Here is a 19,836-nt window from a genome sequence, read left to right on the forward strand (position 1 = left end):
GCGTAACAAAGCATTCCTCTCACTGCTTAATTGGATTCATCGGTGGCGCTGAAAAAAAAGCCGCTGCAGATGCAGGTTAGCTCTGCCTTGCTGCATTTGTATTGCGCTGCTTCAGCTCCCCTCCGAAAATAGCTGATGGGTTTAGATTGCGGTGCAGGAAGAAGAGTGGGGTTCATCCCTGTGTGTACGTCATTTGTGTCGGTGTGTTCTTTCCCCTTTCCAAATTTCCAGCGTGCCTGGTGTGACAAATCAGTTTCATAAGATTACTGCCCCAAATCAGCTGACGAAAGCCATTGCATTCTAAGTAATTCGGTTATGTAACTTTTTGTGAGGGGGGGAAAAAAAAAAGAAACCCCGCACAGAAAGATGCAGGGAAGTTTCTGGAAGATCATTTCTTGCCTAACTTTTTTTTTTTCCTTTTTTTTTTTTTTTTTTTTCCTGAAGAAATGTTGTTCCAGGGAGTGTCTGACTAGTTCTGCAGCTTGGCAAAAAAGCCAGACGTTACCTCATAGCTGCGGCCAGACAGCCCATTTCTATGCCAGGCAACCACTGCAGAAGCACACAGCACAGGGCCCTGCTTGATTAGCACTTCTGCTGTTTCGAGAGTCCTGGAGTGTTTTGTTCAAGGTGGGCTGCTGAGTGGGGACTCGGTGTGCTTTTTTTTGTGCAAAGGAGCGTGCAGGCAGGGGGGGTGCAGGGGGGAGAGGTGGGGGGAAGGGAGGCAAAGGGACACAATAGGGGAAGTCTGCATTCATGTTCTGCGCTCAGGTTATCTGCGGGAAGCAGGATCCGTTTGATGTGACCTGGTCCAAATAAATAAATAAATAGCAGCCACCGAGTGCTCAGTCCTAAAGGTCAGAGCGAGAGAGGTGGGGAAACAAAGAGCCGTGATGACAGAGCAGGTCAGACTGAATTAAAGGTCTGATTGTCTCCCTTGTGCCTCATCAAACAGCTTTCTTTAAAGCAAGAGGGATCTTTTCTTCCCGTGAAAAAAAATTACCAATTCATCAGTGAGCTGGAAGGTGACGAGTGTTTGTAAACATTACAGTCAATATAATTTTCTCGCTGTCTCTGTCATTGTCGATTTACCTCAATTAACTGTGTCATTTATCCAGCAAAACTGCTCCTGTATGTCGGACAGCATTAAGTTCCCAGGTCCCTCCATAGGGAGACCTGCTCAACATTACTCTGAACCTTACCCTGCCACATGGCCCAGAAAAGCTGGTCTCACTGAAAGTATGGGTTTGAATAATCTTTAGTAGCCAATTGTTCAGATGAGAAAAGTTACAGATAAAGGTGTAAAATTCATTCATCTCAGTCGCATACAAAATCAATGGGAGGATCAAACCTTTAACAGCTACTGACTGAGCTGGTATATGACCCCCGAGGCAAGGCACGCATCCGTGGGAGGAATGGATCAGACCTCACTGAGGTCAACTTGTGAGACTCCTTCCAAACCTTTTAGAAATCTTTTGGGCTTACCAAGAAAATCAGCATCCCAGATTTTTAGGAACTTCAGCAATACTGTGTGTCAGTTTGGAAGAGTGAGAGGGACTACAATGTTATGCTAATAGACTCAGGGCAAAAGTGGAATCCATCTGACTCAGTACTGACCGAATCCAACTGCTGTGTTATAAGGCCCAGCAAGATGTGTCAACACCGGGGTTTGGGAAACCACAGTGGGAGTATTTCCAAGATCTGGAGGAGGAGATGTGCCTCAGATGTTCCCAACTTCATTCCCATGGGACTGAGACTAGTAATTCCAGGTACAGCACCAGGTCCTTCTGCTCTGGATGTCACCAAGTTCTCCTGGAGGGCTGCACTCTGGAGGTACCACATCCAAAGCTTCTGGCTCTTGGGTCTGAGATGCATTTGTCGCAGCCTGACAAGTTCAGTTGTGGTACAGTCTGCAAAACCAGCACCACCCATAGCTAGGAGACTGCAGCAGCCGTGGGACAGTGCATAGCAGTGGGCACTCTGCCTCTGGAGTTCTTAAGGATTTCTAAGGGCTGTAGTTTACTGGCTCTGAGACCACTGCTTGGCTTTAAACCATTTGGCTGCTTGGTTGGATGTATCTAACATGAGAGTGGTATTTGTGGGAATGTGTGTCTGTGTCAGCAACACCCACAGTGTTTGCAGAGCTTTCCTATGGCGCGCAATCCAGCTGATTCCCCGGGTGCCAGGGAGCAACGTGGGGTGTGTTGGAGAATCCGGTTGCAGGGCTGCAAGATGAAAAGAGGGAAATTGCTCTTCTCTTCCCATTTGTCTGGTCCTCTTTTGCTAGGTGCTGTGAACTGGCCATAGCTCTGCACATCCTCCCTAGCTCTTCTTCAGATCACTAATAGAAACATATTTGGAATTCCATTTTATAGTCACTAAATCATTTCAGGACCAAATTTCCTTTTTAGCATATTTATGTTTAGTATTGAGTGAACTTCCTCAAAGTTTGGCCTGGTGCTTAATGACACACTATTAACCCTTGGCACATGGGAGTGACTCCTAACCACTCCGGTTGCCTGCAGGGACCTGGCTGGGCACAAGAACCTCCCAGGGTGCCACTCACTCTCCCACTGCAGCAGAAGTACACGCTGAGAAAGCACAGATGGAGGAATGTAAGGCATTGCAGGTCTGGGTACACAGTGCACACCTCAAGGACAGTCTCATTTCCAAGCACGGTGTTCATCTCTCACTGCTGTGTGTAACCAGCCTACACCACAACTGACAGAACGATGGCTTCTTTCAGTGGGAGTGGGAAAGGCTCGTTAAATATATTTATGGGATACAGTAGAAGAGACATTAAAAAGTAGAAATCCCCGACTTTAACCAGATCCTCCCTCCCAGACAAATTAGAAGCAGTTGCAGAACTGGAGACTTGACAGAAGATGGACAGAAATAAGAAGCAGCCCTGCTTACCCCAACCAGGAATGGCAAATCTATCAGTCCCAGATGAGGTTGGGAAGGGGCTGGGCTGTATGTGCAGGGCAATGGAAGGAGGGGATGCTTATTGCTGCATCTCAGTGTGGATGCTAGAAGTTGAGCTGTATGCGTAGGCACTGCCCATTGGGAAATAGGTAAGGATGCAACTGCACTTTCCTTAGAAGATAACAGAGATATTAACATTAAAGAGTAGAGATTGTTTAGATTGTTTGGGGAGGGAGAGAAGGGAATGAGAGAAGAGAGAGCTATTTGAGAAGAAAAAGGATTTATTAGCCTTTGAGAGTGGGGATCTGAGAGAGGCTGGAATGGGCCTGCTATGTCATTATGGGCTGCACTTGGAGATGTTTCAGAGAGTAAACTAGTAATAGAAATATTTTATAGGCCACCTGACCAGAAAGAACAACTGGACTGTGAAATGACTGTGCAAATAAAATAGGCCTGTTAAGGGGAGAGAGTGGTAGGAATTGAAGATTTTAACTACCCAGGCATAGGCTGGAATACATTAAGGGAAGGGAAGTAAAGCTGGAGTTATGTTTGCAGATCAGACGCAGGCCTGCTTACTAATTCAGTCTGAGCATCCACTGCATGGCTGGGGCATTGCAGAGGGACTGCACAAGGACAGGCACAATGGGGAGAGCCCTGGGGAGGCAGCTTTGACAGGCTCCAAGGGAAGGGATTTTAAGACTGGATTGAAGCAAAATAAAAAGAAAGGGGAAAAAAAAAAAAAAAAAGGAATGGTGGGTTAAGTCTGAGCTTGAATTTCAAATATTTGGGATTTATTGGGCTCAGAGTTCCACAGAAGCAATTGGTGGTGTGTCTGCAACTGTCAAATCATGACCCACTAATTAACTGAATCACACAGTGGCCCAGCTTTACCCCAGTTAAGCTCTGGCTGCCATCGCTCAGGGCTGGGGAAAGAGGGGCTATGATGAAATGGTGGCCCCACTGTCACAAGTGGTAAAATTCAGACTTGATTTAACGAGGCCAAGACTTCATGCCTGATGCTCCTGCTCACATTAAGCAGGATGGTGAGGAGGAGAAATGGAAGTATAAAGCTGGATGCAGGAGCTAAGGAGCTCTGGTAGGAAGAAGGGCTGTGGTTCCATTGCCTGTAATGTACATGTCTTAAAGAGTGGAAGAACCATCACTAGAGGTAACAATTTTGCACCATTAGGAGTGAAGCTTGAAGTTGTTAGTGTCTGCTTCTCTGCAAGCACAACCAAGAGAAGGGTTTGTTCACCAGAAATGGCTTGGGTGGCCACGTTCCAAGTTCTTGGCCCTTATCTCCTGGTGATATAACCACTTCTCAGCAGGTCTGGAGCCAGGTGAGGCAGGGGCTGGTGCCTACCAGCAGTGTAAATGCTGCTGAAGGGTCGTGCTCCTTGTTAAGGAAGCCTGAATTAACTCTGCAGGGACAGGGATGCATCCAGAGCTTCGGCACAAGGATGTGTAACCTGCTTGTGCCTTGAAGTACTGAACTACTCTGAAAATGTATGGATTTTATTATTATCATCATTGTTTGGAGACTCCTGCCTTGCTGTTTCTTTGTGACTGAATCAAAAGTGCTATACCCAGCTGTGTATGAACAGGACTGTGATTTTATTCATTTCAGTGGGAGTAATATGGATGGATTCTGGGCAGGGTTCTGTATGTCTGCATTTATACAATGGATAAGGAATAGCTAATTTTGAAATATACCTGTCATGAGTCATTTGTTGTTTCCTTATAAGCCATATACTTGATTTCATCTCGTATTTCCTATCTAATACAAATGAACAAACAAAAAAGGATAAACAGCACAGTAGGTATATGTAAGAGGTTTTAGAAACTTGCACGTGGCTCTAAAATAGCTGCAGATAGGACACACAAAAGGATGCGAATTCTACTACAAGTGTAGAGCTACCATTAAAAAAAAATACAGCCTTCTCATTCTGTTCCTTCGGAATGTAAGAGACACGTATTTAAAGTATGTGGGTTTGGGGGAAGCAGAGGGAAGAGGTTGTGAAGAGTGAAAAAGAAACCCCAACGCCCTGACACCAATAGGTGCCAATGAATCACAGCTGTTAGTCACCATTGCTGCCTGTGTGAATCAATAGGAGACTGACTATTAAAGATTCAGCCTTTGTATAAAGTCTTACCTGGTAACCAGCCAGTCTGCATTGTGTGAATGCCTCGTGGAAGGCTCAGGCTGAGACCTCCAAAGAGAGACAGGTCTGCATGCAGTCATTTAGCAGAAGAAGCAAAAGCTGAATTTTAAGAGTCTTTAAAGGAATAATAATAATAATAATCTGGCGTTACTATAATTTCAGTTTCTAATTGAATGAAAACGAGCATTCCAGTAAAATTAGTTGGAGCACAAAGGCTACCAGGGAGGAAGGCGATTATATTTGTGTTGCGAATACTTGCTTAGCGAAGTGAAGCGCTGTGTGGCAGGTGTCCAAACAGAGAAGGCTGCAGGCTGTGAGTGACTTGGGGTGCAGCACATTGGGCAGAAGTGGACCCTGTGCTGCATGCTGGGCAGGAGGAGCCCCCATTCCTGAGCCCCCACGCAGCTCTGGGCAGCAGCAGCCGCCAGCCCAAAAGCTGCAGTTTGCAAGTTATGTGGGATCAAATTTGTGCACAGCTCTGGATTTTGCTGGCATCCAGAGCCAAGGGCGCATCAAGGTTGCAATTACTGTTTGGAAAATGTTGAAACAAATACTGAGGTCCTTTCTTGCAGGCAGAAGTTGCCCTCCATTTTCCTCCCCTCTGAAAATTTTCCAGATTCAAACAGATTTTGCTTCAGGTGGTATTTTTGGAGGTGAGGAGATGCGCATTTTTTCATAAAAACTCTAATTGTTCGAGAAGCACAAATGTGATCTGTGACAACTGTATCTGAGACATAAATCCACTTTTCCACCTTCTTTGGTGGAAGTGTTCATCCATTCCCTATGCCGGATGTTCATTAAAAGAATCCCCTTGCAGACCGCTGGGGTGTAAGAAAGAGATGTTTTAAATCCCATTGAACTCCAAACACCACAGAGGTGATGGATATCTCCAGTTTGGTTCAGCTGGAGAGGCTGTGAACCTGGTCACACTGCTCAGATCCCAGGACTCCAAGCAGCAGGTGATCTCCTGCCTCCTAAAATTGAGATGTTTAAGCAGCAACGACGTCTCCAGAGGCTGCTGATGTGTGCTTAGAGAGAGAGCCTGGAGCTGGGGTCCAGCACTGCTGCTCATGCTACAACCAATGCAGGGTGGGCTCTGGACTCCAACCCCTCCACCCCTCCCATCCCCGTGCTGCCCTCCTGCAGCCTAGCAGGGGCTGCATTTGTTCTGCAGAGCCTGACACTGAGCTGATGCTAAGGGTCATTAAACAATAGCAGCAAAACGTTGGATAAGGTTCTTTAAGGTGTGGAGAGGGCTGAAGGCCTGGAGAGGGGCCACTGAATTTGACTAAATAAACCTAGCAGAATAGGAAGATTTTCAGCAATTATTGGCTCATTTTTTTCCCTCAGGCTTTCTAACCCATCACTTTAACTTATTGGCTTAAGCCACTCCTTTCGCCCACATCAGATTTTGCCTTGGGCCATTCTGCTGCTCCTGACAGCTGTCTAGGGCAAAAGGAAATCACCCCACCACAAATGTTTTCTCATAACTTCATAACAAGGGGATCTGAAGAAGTCAGAACCTTGGAGGTTCAAACCCAGCTTTAAAAAGTGAGATAAAATTAGGACCTGAAAACCAAACGTTGCCCTCTGCCACCCGGGCTGTATATCCTGTTGGGCTGCCACGCACGCAAATTAACAGCAATTAGTAGCAATTTGAAAATGTTTACCTGAACTGCTAAAGTCATTGTGGTAATGAGATGCCAAATCACAGCCGCTCTGTGCTGCTGTTTGTAGCTGGCTGGACAGGATGGGACGCACCGGTGCCTGCTGGGGTCTGCAGCCAGCAGTGCTCCAGTATGCGTCACGGCTGTGCTCCGTGTGTGCAGGGTTTGCTGTACACCCAAAATCCACTGATTAAAGGGTGTCTGTGAGGGAGTGACACCAAAGAGACTGGGAACAGACATGCTTATGGGCATTGCAGCTCCGTGGTGCTCAGCGCCATTAAACGCTGGTGGGCCCTACAACAGGTGGGTTAGGCAATGACTAGAAAATCCCAGAAGCCCACACCATCTTCCCAAGCAGACAAGCTAGCAAACAAATGATGAGAAAAGAAAAGCAAATTAATGAGCAGCCAGCACACAGGGACTTTTATTTCCTCTGCAAATGGGTGCATGGGAGTCTTGGGACTGCTTCAGGAAAGTCAGGGATCCTTTAAACTTCAAAAGGTTGAAGGATCTGCCTGAATCAAAACGAGCTGCCTTCTAATTCCTTTCTGTTTTATTTGCACCTCTCCTTCTTTTGGATCTCTAGAAAAGACAGACCCTTATTCTTCCACACCTCTGTTTGTTTCCACGGAGAGGAGCAGCGGGGAGGTTGGTGTGCGTAGTGACCAGCTGCCAGGCTGAGCTGGTAAGAGATGGAGCAACGTGCCCAAGGTCACAGAGAATTCTCTGACTCTGGATTCTCAATACAGTGTCTGCTCCTGCATGAGCCCTCTTTGAAGCATTTATTTCACTTCTGCTGTGGCTGCTTTTATATGACAGCCTTCCCTTTTTCCTACAATTACAAGCACTCAGCCCAACGCCTGATTTAGAGGAAAGCTGGTGTGCTTTTCCAAGAACCAGCTCTGTCTGCACACTGCAGATCTGGGCCTTGCTGTCTTCCTCGTTCTTTCTCCAGACTTGTGTTGGGAAATGCTGAGGGGATGTTCCCATGGCTCTGAGACACACTGCCCGGTTCTGGTTTCAGTCTCCAGCTGTGATGTGTGGCTGCGAGATCAGCTGCACACATTGACATACATGATCTCCCCTTCCTTGCTGTGTGTTCACACTCTCACATCTCACTGGAAGTGAAGTGGAGGCTCCTGGTGCTGCTCCAAGGTGCGTCCAAGAGGGACAGGAACAAAACTGCAAAGCCACAGCTACCAGCTATTAAAAAGCATAATCAAAAATGTAATTACTTCTGAAAATAGTAGTGTCACTGGCTAGACATGCAAATCCCATCGCAAGTCAAGTCAGAAATTCAGGTTTCCAGGAGCATTCAGGATGGTGGAGCGAGGGGATGGGATCCCAGTAAGATGGGCAGTGGGTGCCGCACTGTGAGATCACCTTCCAGTCCACCCTCGTTCCCAGCAGGCTGTCTGTCCATCTGCAGGCTGTCTGTCCATCTGCAGGCTGTCTGTCCGTCTGCCTTCCTCCCATCACACGCTTCTCGGGCGGTCGCAGTCACTGACTCTGACTTGCATTGCCCACAAGGCGCGCTGGGTTGGAGCACGTTCCCTCCCTTGTTACAGTTGATAAATGCAGCCCTATTAAAATACCATCTCATCCTCACACTAGATTGCAGTCTAAGATAATATGTGTTTTTCCTATATCGTTTATACAAGAAAGATTATGTTAAATGCCAGACCCAGTAAATATTTCAAGATCCACTGCATTGCTGAGAACAGTTTCTCCCCGGGCATATGTTTCAGAGCCAAAGAAAACACTTTTAAAATTTCCTTCCTGTTTAATTTTTTTCAAAGGGCATTTTCCCTATATCTCGTACTGAAATAACAAGTTGTCATGTTCCATGATCTTAGTGCAGTTGCAGATGTAACTCAGCAGGGAATCTGCCCAAGTTTACATTGAAAATCATAAGACCCCGCTTCTGATCTTTTTTTATCAGCTTCAATCTTTCGGTGGTGTAAGACTTCCAGCTTTTACCTCATTGTAATCAGGATGAGAATTGCTCCTAATTATAACACTTAACTCCTCTGTCGTGCTTTATGCTTTCCAAGCTCTCTATATCCATCAATTAATGAATCCCCAAAGCAGTATTATGTTCCCACAGAAAAAAAAAATGGGAAACCAGAGTGTGAGGCTGAGGGCAGAGTGCTGATGGGCAGAGCTGGCAGAGCAGCACATGGCATGCAGTGTGATGGGGGGGAACCAGCAGTGCCAGGAGGTGCCACTGAGCTCCTCTGGGTTCATGGCTGGGTGATGAGTTAGAAAAACTGCTTGAACAATTGCTTCCACCAGAAAGGGGTCAGAGCAATGGCCTGGCACCATGGGTACAACCTTGGAGCAATGAGACCCTCCTGAAGGTGTGTGTATACAGGGATGGACATGTAGGTGAGGTCGTGCATCTGAAACGAGAATGAACCCAGTTCCAATCCCAGTGGCTTTTTGCGGTTTGCAGCCCAGTCTCTCTGAAGTCCTCCTGGTTTACCTGTGTGGGGACACGTCCCACTCCAGTGGGTCATTGTGCACTGTGCTGCCAGGGCTGTGGAACAAAAGCTGTGCCCACACAGAGGAATGAACCCAGAACAAAATAAGCTTCATTCCAGAATAAAGTGCAGGTGAGAATTTTACTTGCCTCATGTACGGTGGATTAATTACTGCAGTACATCCGTTCTGGGAAGGTATTCCCCTGTCAGTAAGCCCAGGGAGGGTAGAGGTGAAATGTGAGCTTGTGAGGGATTAGAGGGGGGTGTTTAAAAGTTCAGCTGCATTTCTCATAAAGGAATTGAAGCTTTTGGAGGTTTCCCCATCACTTCTGGTGGAGGTCAGGTCGCTTTTATAAGACACAGAATGAGAAGGACTGAGATGCAGATTTTTTTCTTCCTAAGTTGGTTGGTTGGAGAGGGAAAAATGGAACTGACTTGAAGAGGAAAAGCAGGTTACGTGGATTTTAGATAATGGGATTTTGGAAGGTGTGAGTCATTAGGAGAGAAGAAGGGGAAAAATAATTTTCACTAGTCGCTATGCATAATGCAGAACAGTTGTTCCTCTGTTTATTTCTGTTTTCCAGCACTGAAACTGTTGGCATGCTCCATTGTGAGATGGGGATTGTGCAAACTCCAAAGAGAAAAGCAAACAGGCACCAATACAATAGCAGCTGCTTCCAACTGTAGCACCTGACGCTAAGATGTCAAACAGATCTAAGAAGGAGGGACCATTAAATGAAACGTATTCTTTTAGCTTTCACTTCCTGAAGGGTTGTTGGGTGGTTTTGTTTCTGTTCTTCTGAATGTTGTTGTGTTTTTTAATACCTGGAACTCTTGCATGGACTGGAAGGAACAGGCAGAGATCTGGGGGTGTCCCATTTCTCCTCTTGTGTTGCAGAGTTTGAAAATTGAAAAATACTTCACTAAAATAGAGACAGTGTGAGATGCAATGGTTTATTCTTAGTACATTTAAAGTTTTGGTTCAATATTCATTTTTCTTAAGAAAAATAGAAGCTCCAACACAAGCAGCACCTGCTGTGCTTGTGCCCCTCCTGGCTGTTCTCTCCTGCCCATGTGGGCTTTTGTCCCTTTCCCCATTTTTTAACTTTCTAAACCTACACACACACTGATTATTGTCATATTGTTCATAGTTTTGCCTACGCTGCCATCAGCCCTTTCAAGGAAGTGAACCTGGAGGCAGCCAGGTCTGCTCAAGTGGTGCTGTCTGCTGAAATCGCCTCTGGTCATGGCTGCTTTTCTCAGAAGAACCATTCTGAGTACATGAATCACTGCTTGCTCTGACCTGCCTGCTGCTCGTTGTTGTTGTTTGGAACGGATTCACAGAGCAGAGTCACGCAGCGATGTCACAGCACTCCCCTGGGCTGGCAGCTCCATCACACCATATAGTGCTGCTCCGGGCTCTGCTGGAGCCCACATCCCCAGCACTGCAGTGTGCAGACAGCTCTGAGCTGGGGGCTGCGAGCCCTCAGGCCGGGGCAGGCTGTGAGCTGGGCTCCCATAGCTCTGCCTGAGCATCATGAGTGCCAGCTTTCCTGGGGCAATGCCCTTCCTGAGTTATCGTGTCCTCTGTCTCTCTCCAGTTATTCTATAGACCAAGAGTCTCTGCATGGCAGTGATCCACAGCTTGATGGGCTGGAGATGGTTTGCTCAAGGACCCGAGGGCAACGTCAGTGCTGTGTGCTCTGCTCAGCCCTGACTGAAGCTCCCTTGGATGCTGGAGGCCCTTTCTCTGCAGGCGGTGGGGCACAGCACGGGGTCTGGGACCTCTGTGGAGCTGCACACCTCAGCAGTGCCCCATGCACGAGGCTTTGGTCCCCGTGTTTCTGTCTGTCCCCAGGCTAATGAGAGGGACAGGAGAGAAGCTCACATCCAAATGCAGATTCCAGTCTCACATGCAAAGAAAAGATGCTGTTAAGGAGATTTCTTGTGTATCCAGCCCCAGCCTTGAGCTCTCTCCATCCCAGTTCCTCTCCCCTACCACAGCCATGTATCTCTCACTCCAACTTTAATACCAACTATCTATTTTCCCCCAAAGTTTAGCTTGTCTACAGCAGAGGCTCGAGCTCGCCTCTGTGTGCAGAGCTGGGCCAGCAGAGCCATTCGGACGGGCTGAGGAAAGCCGGCCAAGCAGGTCAGAGAGCACAAAGCCTTCATATGCTTTGTGATTTGCTCTCATGGTTGGTGAAACAGGCAGTTCGGGGGAAAAAAAAATCTGTGTCTGTGTATGTGGAAATCTTTGTAGCTCCCGTCTAGACCTTCCCTGCTGTTCGGGGAATGAGGGAAACTGCAGCCGGAGCTGCGAGCCTGGGTGAAATCATAATAGTGCCATTGACATCAGGCTGTGCGCAGCCACAGCGCCTGTCGGGGGAAGCGGCTCATGCAGCCACTGCTGAGGGACCCCAGCCCACACCAATTGTGCTGCTTTCTCACTCAACAGCCAAAATACCCGTCAGGAGTCCCCCGAGCTCTCAGTAAACCCAGGAGAATTGTAGATCAGATGTTGTGTAAGTAAACAGCACGGTAGCACCCCATTTATACAGGAACGTGTGTGTGGTATGAAGAGAAAATCATATTGCTTCCGTAGTGCCATCAGTGCTCTGCAGTTCTGATGTGAGAAAATAGCAGGTGGCACCTTGGAGGCTGAAACACGTTGAGGTTGGCCAAAGTCAGCGCGTTGAGCCATATGCTGACCCAAATCGCCCAGAGTCTGTGGGTTTCGTGTCCCAGCTTTGTTGCTCTCAGGCCCTCCCTTGTGTTTGTCAGGCTGCCAGGACCTGATGTCTGGCATTCCCACCCCGTCTGCCACCCCGTCCCAGCGAGCTGCCTGCTGGAGCAGGAGCCTTCAGCTTCTTGTTTTGAAATCACTTTGGGCTTTGAACTTCTTTCTTGGGTGTTTTTTAAAATCTCAGCTAAAAAGAATAAAAAGGCTGGATCCAAAAAGTGTTGGCAACAAATGCAACATTTTTTCTCCTGTTTTCCTTTATTATTATTTTTTTTTAGGTTTTCTTCCCTTTTTTTTGTTGTTTTTTTTTGTTGTTTTTTTTTCTTTTCTGATTGGAGAGTGCTTTAAAACAAACTGGAGTCAGGCAGAACTGACATTACAGTGCTATTATCCTCCTTTTCCTTTATGTTCCTGGCAGCGAAGCATTGCATTTCCTGCATCCCAGCATCCCCAGAAGACATTTCCAGGGCCTCCTTTTCCTCAGAACTGCAGCCCCAGCTCCCCAGGTTGTTCCTGTATGGAGCAGATTCATGACATCAGCTCCACCGTCCTGTCTGTGTGGCTGCAGAAATAGCAAAGTGGTGACTCAAAATGAAAAGCGCTTTCCAGGCGGTTGTGTTGTATTTAGGATATTAACCACCACCCCTCGGAGGAGGCGGATGAGTGTGGAGGAGGATGAGGTTGTTGGGGAGATTTTGTGAGACACTTCTTTTGAGTGACAGCGTTCTGTGACAGTTCCCAAACTCAGTGCTTCTAACTGCCTCCTCAGTTTGCTTATCTGTTGGCAAATCTCCCCAGCCTGCTGCCTCTCCTCCCTGGGAAACAGAGACATTATAGAGGAACTACAGTGCAGTGCCATGATGGCACAGGGACGCGCAGTGACTGCACTCCAATTCGTTCTGGCCCTGCTGACCAGTGCTCTGACTGCATGTCTCCAATTATTTTCTGAGCTGCTGCTGCCTGGCTAACTGATGGGAAAGAAAGCCTTTATAAGTGCTACTGGCAGTAGTGGTGGGGGAGGATCTTATTATAAAGCCTTATGTGGCACGCTGGCCTACGCTATAACTGTGTGTTTCGATTGTGCTCCGCAAACTTTGCCCCTGCAGACTGATGGAAAATGGCTAGATGGAGCATGGATTCATTTTCTAAAGGAAATGAGGATATAAATTCATTTAAGGAATGACACGCCAATTTTTCTTGCTCCGTTTTCCTCTCATAATAAACAGTGCAGCTGCCAGGAATTTCTGTGAAAATAACACTTGCTTTCTTCTTTTTTTTTCTTTCTTTTTTTTTTTTTTTTTTTTTTTTTAATCCTGCTCCAATGTTATAAAATATCCAGAGCCACTTATTTCATATTTACAATCCCAGCTGAGGTAAACCTCACTAAACAAATGAGGATCGGTCCCCACTGACTGCTGACAATGATAGCGACATGGGCTGCAACATTACTTCACCAAAACCAGGAGAAAATATATAACCCATTTACTTAATGGACTGAGCTATAATGTCATCAGTTAAGTGAATCCTGTGAATAAAGAACAAGATGAAGTAATTGCTTCCAAAACATTTACGGAATGAAGTAGAGCTTCACAGTGACTGCTCTCCTGGGGTCCCATTGATAACCTCTTTTGAGCAAAGTTTGTTCTCCTGTGCTGCAGAGATCCTTTCCTGGATGTCTCGAGGTGTTCATTCACTCACTGGCATTGAAGGGGCAGCTGTGATCCAAACCGCTGTGACTGGGCTCGTGGGTTTCCTTGGCTCACCCATCACAGTGTGGCTTGATGACCTCTTCGCAGAGATTCTCTTTACTTCACGATTTCAGGGGAGCTGAGTTCATCTGGGGATTTTTCTGTTAAGGAACATCAACTGTGGTTTGAAATACCATTTGTTTCTCGTTCTCTGAAGAGTTGTTTTCCTGAATCTCTACAGCTCTTTATGGTAACCTGTGTCAGAGAATCAGAACATCAAGTTGGAGACATCTGGAGATCACCCAGTCCTGCTGTCCACTCAGGGCAGGGTTATGTTTGAAATCGGGTCAGGCCACCACCAATAATCAGTTTACCCTTGGCTGTCATTTTGTAGAGGTTTCTGCCTCTGTAGCCACACAACAGACAAATCTAGCATTTGGTACAATGAATGAGATGGGAAGTTTCAGCAAGGAGCTCATGGGACGAGTCAGCTGTGTGCAGGACAGCACAGTGCTTGGTGGCAGGGTGCTTGGCAAGGGGCCTATTCCGGATTGCCATCTCCCATCCTGTCCCCACTTCCCAGCTGCTGAAGGCTGTGGGACCCACATGGTTGTAAGGCTGTGCTGTGGGGTCAGAGACCTTGGGGTGGGGGGTGGGAATGGGGATTGTTCAGCAACCGTGCTTACAAAGTGAAATTAGCAACCCTTCCTCTGTCCTAACTCTCCTTCCTTAACCTTTGCGCAATGCCCCTGTCTGCCCTTCTCATGTAATTTTTATATTTCCCTCAGCAATATTATTTGCACAATGTGTTGTGTTTTCTTTTTCCCGCATGCTTATTTTTGCTGGATACTTCACGTTGGCTGAAATGCCGAGTTCTTTCCATCTAACTTAGAGGTTTCTGGTCTTACATCTGCTCTGGAAAATTTTAAGTGCTTAATTAACAAGCAACTACTGGAAAGAAAGAGAAAAAGGAAATAGATGATGATATCCTTTTTGTCTGACAGAGTGGAGAGCCATGCAGTACAGACTGCAGGCAAGGGGGCTCATCAGGAGATCTGGGTGCCATCTCAGCCCTGTGCTGGGTGCCACTTCCAGGCAGTGCCCGATCTCTCTGAGTCTCCTCACCCACCTCCTGCTATTGCGTCTCACTTCTCTTTCCCATTAACTTCTTTTCCTATCTGTTGAGGTGGTGAGCAGCTTAGGGCAGCCATCAGCCAGCCCTGTGAAGTTCCTAGCAGGGCACCTGCCCTGCGATGCCTTTATGCTCGGTGGGGAAGAGAGACCCCTCAGAATAGTTCTGATCTGAAGTGGGATAAATTTCAGATCCAAGGAAGCCCTTTTTTTCCTCCATTTGCTGCAGAGGGAACCTAAAACTACTGTGTGACCAACTTGGACAAAGAGAAGCTTGTGGGATCCTGCAGACTACAGCAAGCAGCTCAGTAACACCCAAGTACAACAAATTATAATGCTAGGAAAAGCCACTTCTGGGTTTCTTATACACAAAGACTCTCACTGCTGAGTATCACTCTCAAAGCGAGCGGAGCAGAAATGACTTGAGATCTTTTTTGTAACAGCAGTGATGGACTGTAAGCAAAATCCAGCACTGTTCTTCTGGGAACAAATAAACAGGCAGGGATCTCTGTTAGTGCAGTGCTTGTGGAAACTTAAAGGAAACCGAAGGCCTCACACTTTGTTTGCAAGGAAAAGGAGAAGAATGAAGGCACAGGGCTGGGTGTGGGGTTTGCCCTGTTGAGTTCTCTTCAATGGGAGTGAATACAGTGCACAGCTGTGCAGTGTGAGCTGCCTCACTATGGCCAGGATGGGTGGAAGAATTATTTGAAGGGGAAGGAACTGTGTGGCATTTAGCTGCCTGGCTTCTAAACAGAAAACCTGTGGGATTAAGATAGCAAAACGCTGAGCACCAGCAAAATGCCTAATTAAAACAAAATAAAAACCCAAAAGGAAAAGGAATTCTTACCCCCAAACCTTTCCATAGGGCAAAGAGTCTTGTGAAATGTGGTGTTTTAGGAGAAAACTGCAATAACAAAGGGAAATGGGAGTCATTAAGGGATTTTAAAAGCAGCCACGACTGGGTGGGACAGCAGGGCTGTTTGCTGGGCTGCTGGGATCACCTCTTTTCAGCTACCCCCATCACTTCACCTGTTTCTGTGCTGCCCTCTCTTCCCTGCTCAGTTCCCCCTTGTCTCTGCTCCTGTTACATCTCTTTCCATTAGATTACTTTGGATAGCTACACTTTTTCCTCCAACAGGCACATATTCCCGAAGATAACCTGTCATTTGCCATATAGTTGTGCTTTGTTTCCCTCCCTGCCCTGTGCTGGGTTATCTCTGGGACCTTTCTTTCTTTTCCTGCTGTCATATGTTCATGCAGTGCCTACCACCACAGAGCTCTGTTCTGCTGCCATGAACCCTACAAGCTCTCCAGTAGCAGAACTCAGCCAGCAAGTGGGTGACAGCAGCCAGCACCTCCACTGCTTGGGTAAAAGCAATACAGTTCCAATCAGTAATTTGTGAAGGCCTTTTCTCACAGACTGATTTCCTGCTACAAAATCAGGACTCAAGCAGTCATGCATTTGCAGCAGCCACCCCTTCAATGGGTAAATGTTTTTCACCCAACGGGGCGCTGAATCCATTCAGGTATTTGTGCAAGCAGCGTGTCGAGGTGTTGTTGTTATGGTAACTCTTATGCATTAGTCTTGATTCCACAGATAGTGCAATTCTGCATGCTGTGGCTTTAAAACATTCCGTGCTGTGCCCAGCGCTGTGTGGTACAACCTGCATGTCCACACCAAGGCAGGGCTGCCCGCTGCAGAGTGCACAGAATTCCAGGTGTTGAGGGAAAACCACCTCAGAAATATTCCTGTGGAAGAACAGTGGGAAGTTCACTTTTCCCTCAAGCGTTTCTCTGTAGCTATGAGACAGACACCTACTGTGCCTTTTTTTGTTTGTAAATTAATTCAGCCTTGGTTCTCAGGTAATCATGAGTCCAAATAAGCAAGACTGCATCATGCTAATAGCAATGATTATATAAGCTGTGATGCTCGTATGCAGGTACTTAAGGGAAGACCACCTTCATCCAAGTCTGTCGAGATCCAGAGATGGTACAGCCATGTCAGCCCTTCCTTTGCACATCCCAAAAAAGACTGAGCAAGAAGTGACCATCCTGGTGTATGGGATGAACTTGTCTAACACACAGCTCCATAGCGCTTTGTACTGCCCAGCGGCTGCCTCCAATCCCTGGGCCCTTCGCAGTCCATGCTTTCACCACTGCAGTGGCCCATAGGGACCTCCTCTCCTTGCCCCTTTCCAGGTTTAATCTGCTTTTTGCTTCTCTGGATGAGAAGCAGCTCAGGCCTTAGTGCAGCATTAAGGATGCACAGAACTGCTGAGGACTGTTGCTCCAGCATCCACTGTTGGCCTCAAAGCTCCAAAACATTCCCTGGACGTTGCTCAGGGGACTATAAATTTGCTTCTATCTCTCCAGACTTTGAAGGACAGACATTTTCTTTTACACAGACCTTCTCTGTTTTCATTTCCTTTACTTATCTGGAGCTGACACTTTAATGCAGTTGGAAGCAGCCAGGCACTAAAAACAAAGAGAAAACCGAGTCCTTGACTTCTTCTGAGACTTGCAGCCTGTGTTTAAGGAGAAAAAAGAATCCGACAAACATAGAAAGTGCTTTTACAGATTTGTCTTTTTGGCTTTTCTAAAACATCAAATAGAGCAAAGACTGGCGGGTTCTTCGATTTCATGAGATACTAAAAAATAAGAATAAAGATATTAAAGGAAAGAAGCCAGGAAACAAAAGAATCAGTACATGAAGTGTTCCTTCAGTTTCTTGGGAAAATGTACAGTGAGGCTCGAGACGGCCTGTCTGCATTGCAAACCTTCACTTTGGGCTTCTGAAAAGCATTTAACTAGATACTTGACCCTCTGTGCGGATAATGTGTCTCCAAAAAGGAGCGAGGGAAGGAAGGAAGAAAGGAAATGGTTTTGTTCCTATTACCTTCAAAGACCGCAGCATTTCTGCAGGGCTGCTGGGTGAGCTGGGGGAGGGCTCTGCCTCCTCCCTCCCCACTGCTGGGAGCTGTGCCCTGGCTCAGGGGGGCTGCGTTCCTTCCCAGCTGCTCAGTGCAGCTCATTGCAGCGGGCTGCTGCTGCAAAGCATTCCAAGGCTGAAATCAAGGCTTTTCTGCTTTACGTTCAAGTACTGCATAAGGCAAAAGTCAGTACCAGGGGAGAGTAGCAAGACAGCCAAACATCCAGAAGCACTCTGAGCTGGGTAGGGTAAATGACAGGACTTCCTATGGCTATTTACCCATCCTGGGCATCTCTGCATGGCTGTAGCTTGCTTGCTCTTCTCTGGCACAGAGTTGACTGTTGGGACACGGGGCTGTAAGGCCCAAGCACACAGGTGGTGACGGTGCTTTCAGCATAGGCAACAAGGTCAGGAATGAGGGCAATGAGCAGAGATGGGGCAGCTGCGGGGACCAACAGCAGCTTGAAAATATTCAGAAAGCAGATTGGGTGCTGGTTTGGCAAACAGTGCCCTCGTCATCCCAGCAGGACTCGCCATCCCTTCTCACATCAGTGAGGACCACAGACTGCAACACGCAGCCGATTGCTCAACCTCTCAGATAAGGACTTGAGATGTTTATTTCAAGCAGTGAGTTCTGAAGCTCTGATGCCCGGAAGAGGAAAACGAAGCAGGTCTTAAGCATGAAGAGTGGCTCACGTGGGCCCTTCTGTTGGCACCATGTGAGCCTGGCACAGGCATGCAACAGGCGCAGAGCCGCGGCCGAACGCGTCCCGACTGCCAGCTGGACTTCAACCAGACAGCCAAAGGTGAAATCTTATCTCCATGCCTGAGAGAAAACAGGAGGAGATGCAGATGGTCCCAATAAACCATTGCAGGAAACAAAGTGCGCTTGATAAGGAGCAAGGGAAAAGGAGGACGAGAATTCCTAATGTCAGTGATTGTGTTAAAGACTTTGACCATACCTTATGGGAAACTGCAAAGTTAAAATATAAATAAACTGACTTTAAAACCTCAATATTGCAACAGTGGTGGCTGAGTTGAATTTAAATTACCTTCTGCAATTCTTGGAATGTCTACTGCTCTAAGAAAGTGTGATGTTTTTTGTACCTCTTACATAACTCTCTTGGTCAATTTTCTGAAGCGGTAAATTGATTTTAGGCTTTAAGGCAAAAATCATCGGGCCTATAACTGGCTCCTTACCAAGAAGAAGCAGGGCCTGGGCATCAGGAAAGGCAGGGTGCTCCTCTCAAAGGCCTTTCCAGAGATCCGAGCCCTTTTCCTGAAAGTCCCTGAGGATGGAAGCAAGATTTGGCTGGGAGCATCTCAACAGGACCTGTCATTTCCTTCCATTTATCTGCTGTATGCAGTGCTGAGAGGGAATCATTCCCCAGCTCTAAATCACTGTAGGTCTTGTAGGACATAATGCCAGAGACGATGTGGTGCATCTGTGCTTTGCATTCTGAGAGACCTGTCGGCTAGAGGAAAAGGGGCTGCTCATAAGCAGTGCAAACCAGACAGACGCACACCCAAGGCCTAATTCGAAGGTTTTGCTTTGCCTTTACTATCTCTAAAGGAATGCATACTGCATCAGTTAGAGCACGGTCTAGCTTTGTGGCTCAGCATTTTGGGATAAGTCCTTGTAGACCTGCAACTTTCTTGTATCTATTAGAATTAATGCAGAAATAATATGCTTCTACTGAACACAGAATGATTTGATAAACCCTGGTATGTATCTTTGGTTGATTTCTTCTTTTCCTCCTGAGGTGGTATGTAAGACAAGTGAATGTAAGGGACACTCTTAGACAGACTGCTGATTCATTTCTGATTCATAAAAATAAACAGATAGCAAGACATATGTCTGAGCCAAACAGCATTTACTCTGTGGGAGCATGTAAATGTAATAACACTCTTTAACAGGGTTAAACAATATTAGCCCTCTGATTTGTCATTATTAGTGTCACTAATTCGAGTTTCATGAACATCACTGAAAATATATGGCACGCAAGAAACAACTACCATAATGTGAGCACATCCATCTGTCTTTCCAGAAGAAAAACAGGCTTGGCAGGGGCTGCAGTTCTGCAAGGATTTGAAACAACAACTTTTTATTC

General features: G+C 46.8%; 1 long non-coding RNA gene across 2 annotated transcripts; it reads left to right on the forward strand.

Moving 5' to 3' along the window:
* Positions 1 to 486: 486 nt before the first annotated feature.
* Positions 487 to 18,740, forward strand: LOC116654289 (uncharacterized). Of its 2 annotated transcripts, none has more exons than XR_014935809.1 (2): positions 487 to 627; positions 13,317 to 14,472. It is a non-coding gene; the product is annotated as an uncharacterized LOC116654289 (long non-coding RNA). The 2 variants fall into 2 exon arrangements; XR_004309419.2 differs by lacking the exon at positions 13,317 to 14,472 and adding an exon at positions 16,737 to 18,740 and having other exon boundaries at positions 530 to 627.
* The last annotated feature ends 1,096 nt before the right edge of the window (positions 18,741 to 19,836 follow it).

This window comes from Coturnix japonica, chromosome 19 (genome assembly GCF_054131305.1).
Source record: "Coturnix japonica strain WE chromosome 19, WE-NBRP24, whole genome shotgun sequence".
Classification (NCBI taxonomy): domain Eukaryota; kingdom Metazoa; phylum Chordata; class Aves; order Galliformes; family Phasianidae; genus Coturnix; species Coturnix japonica.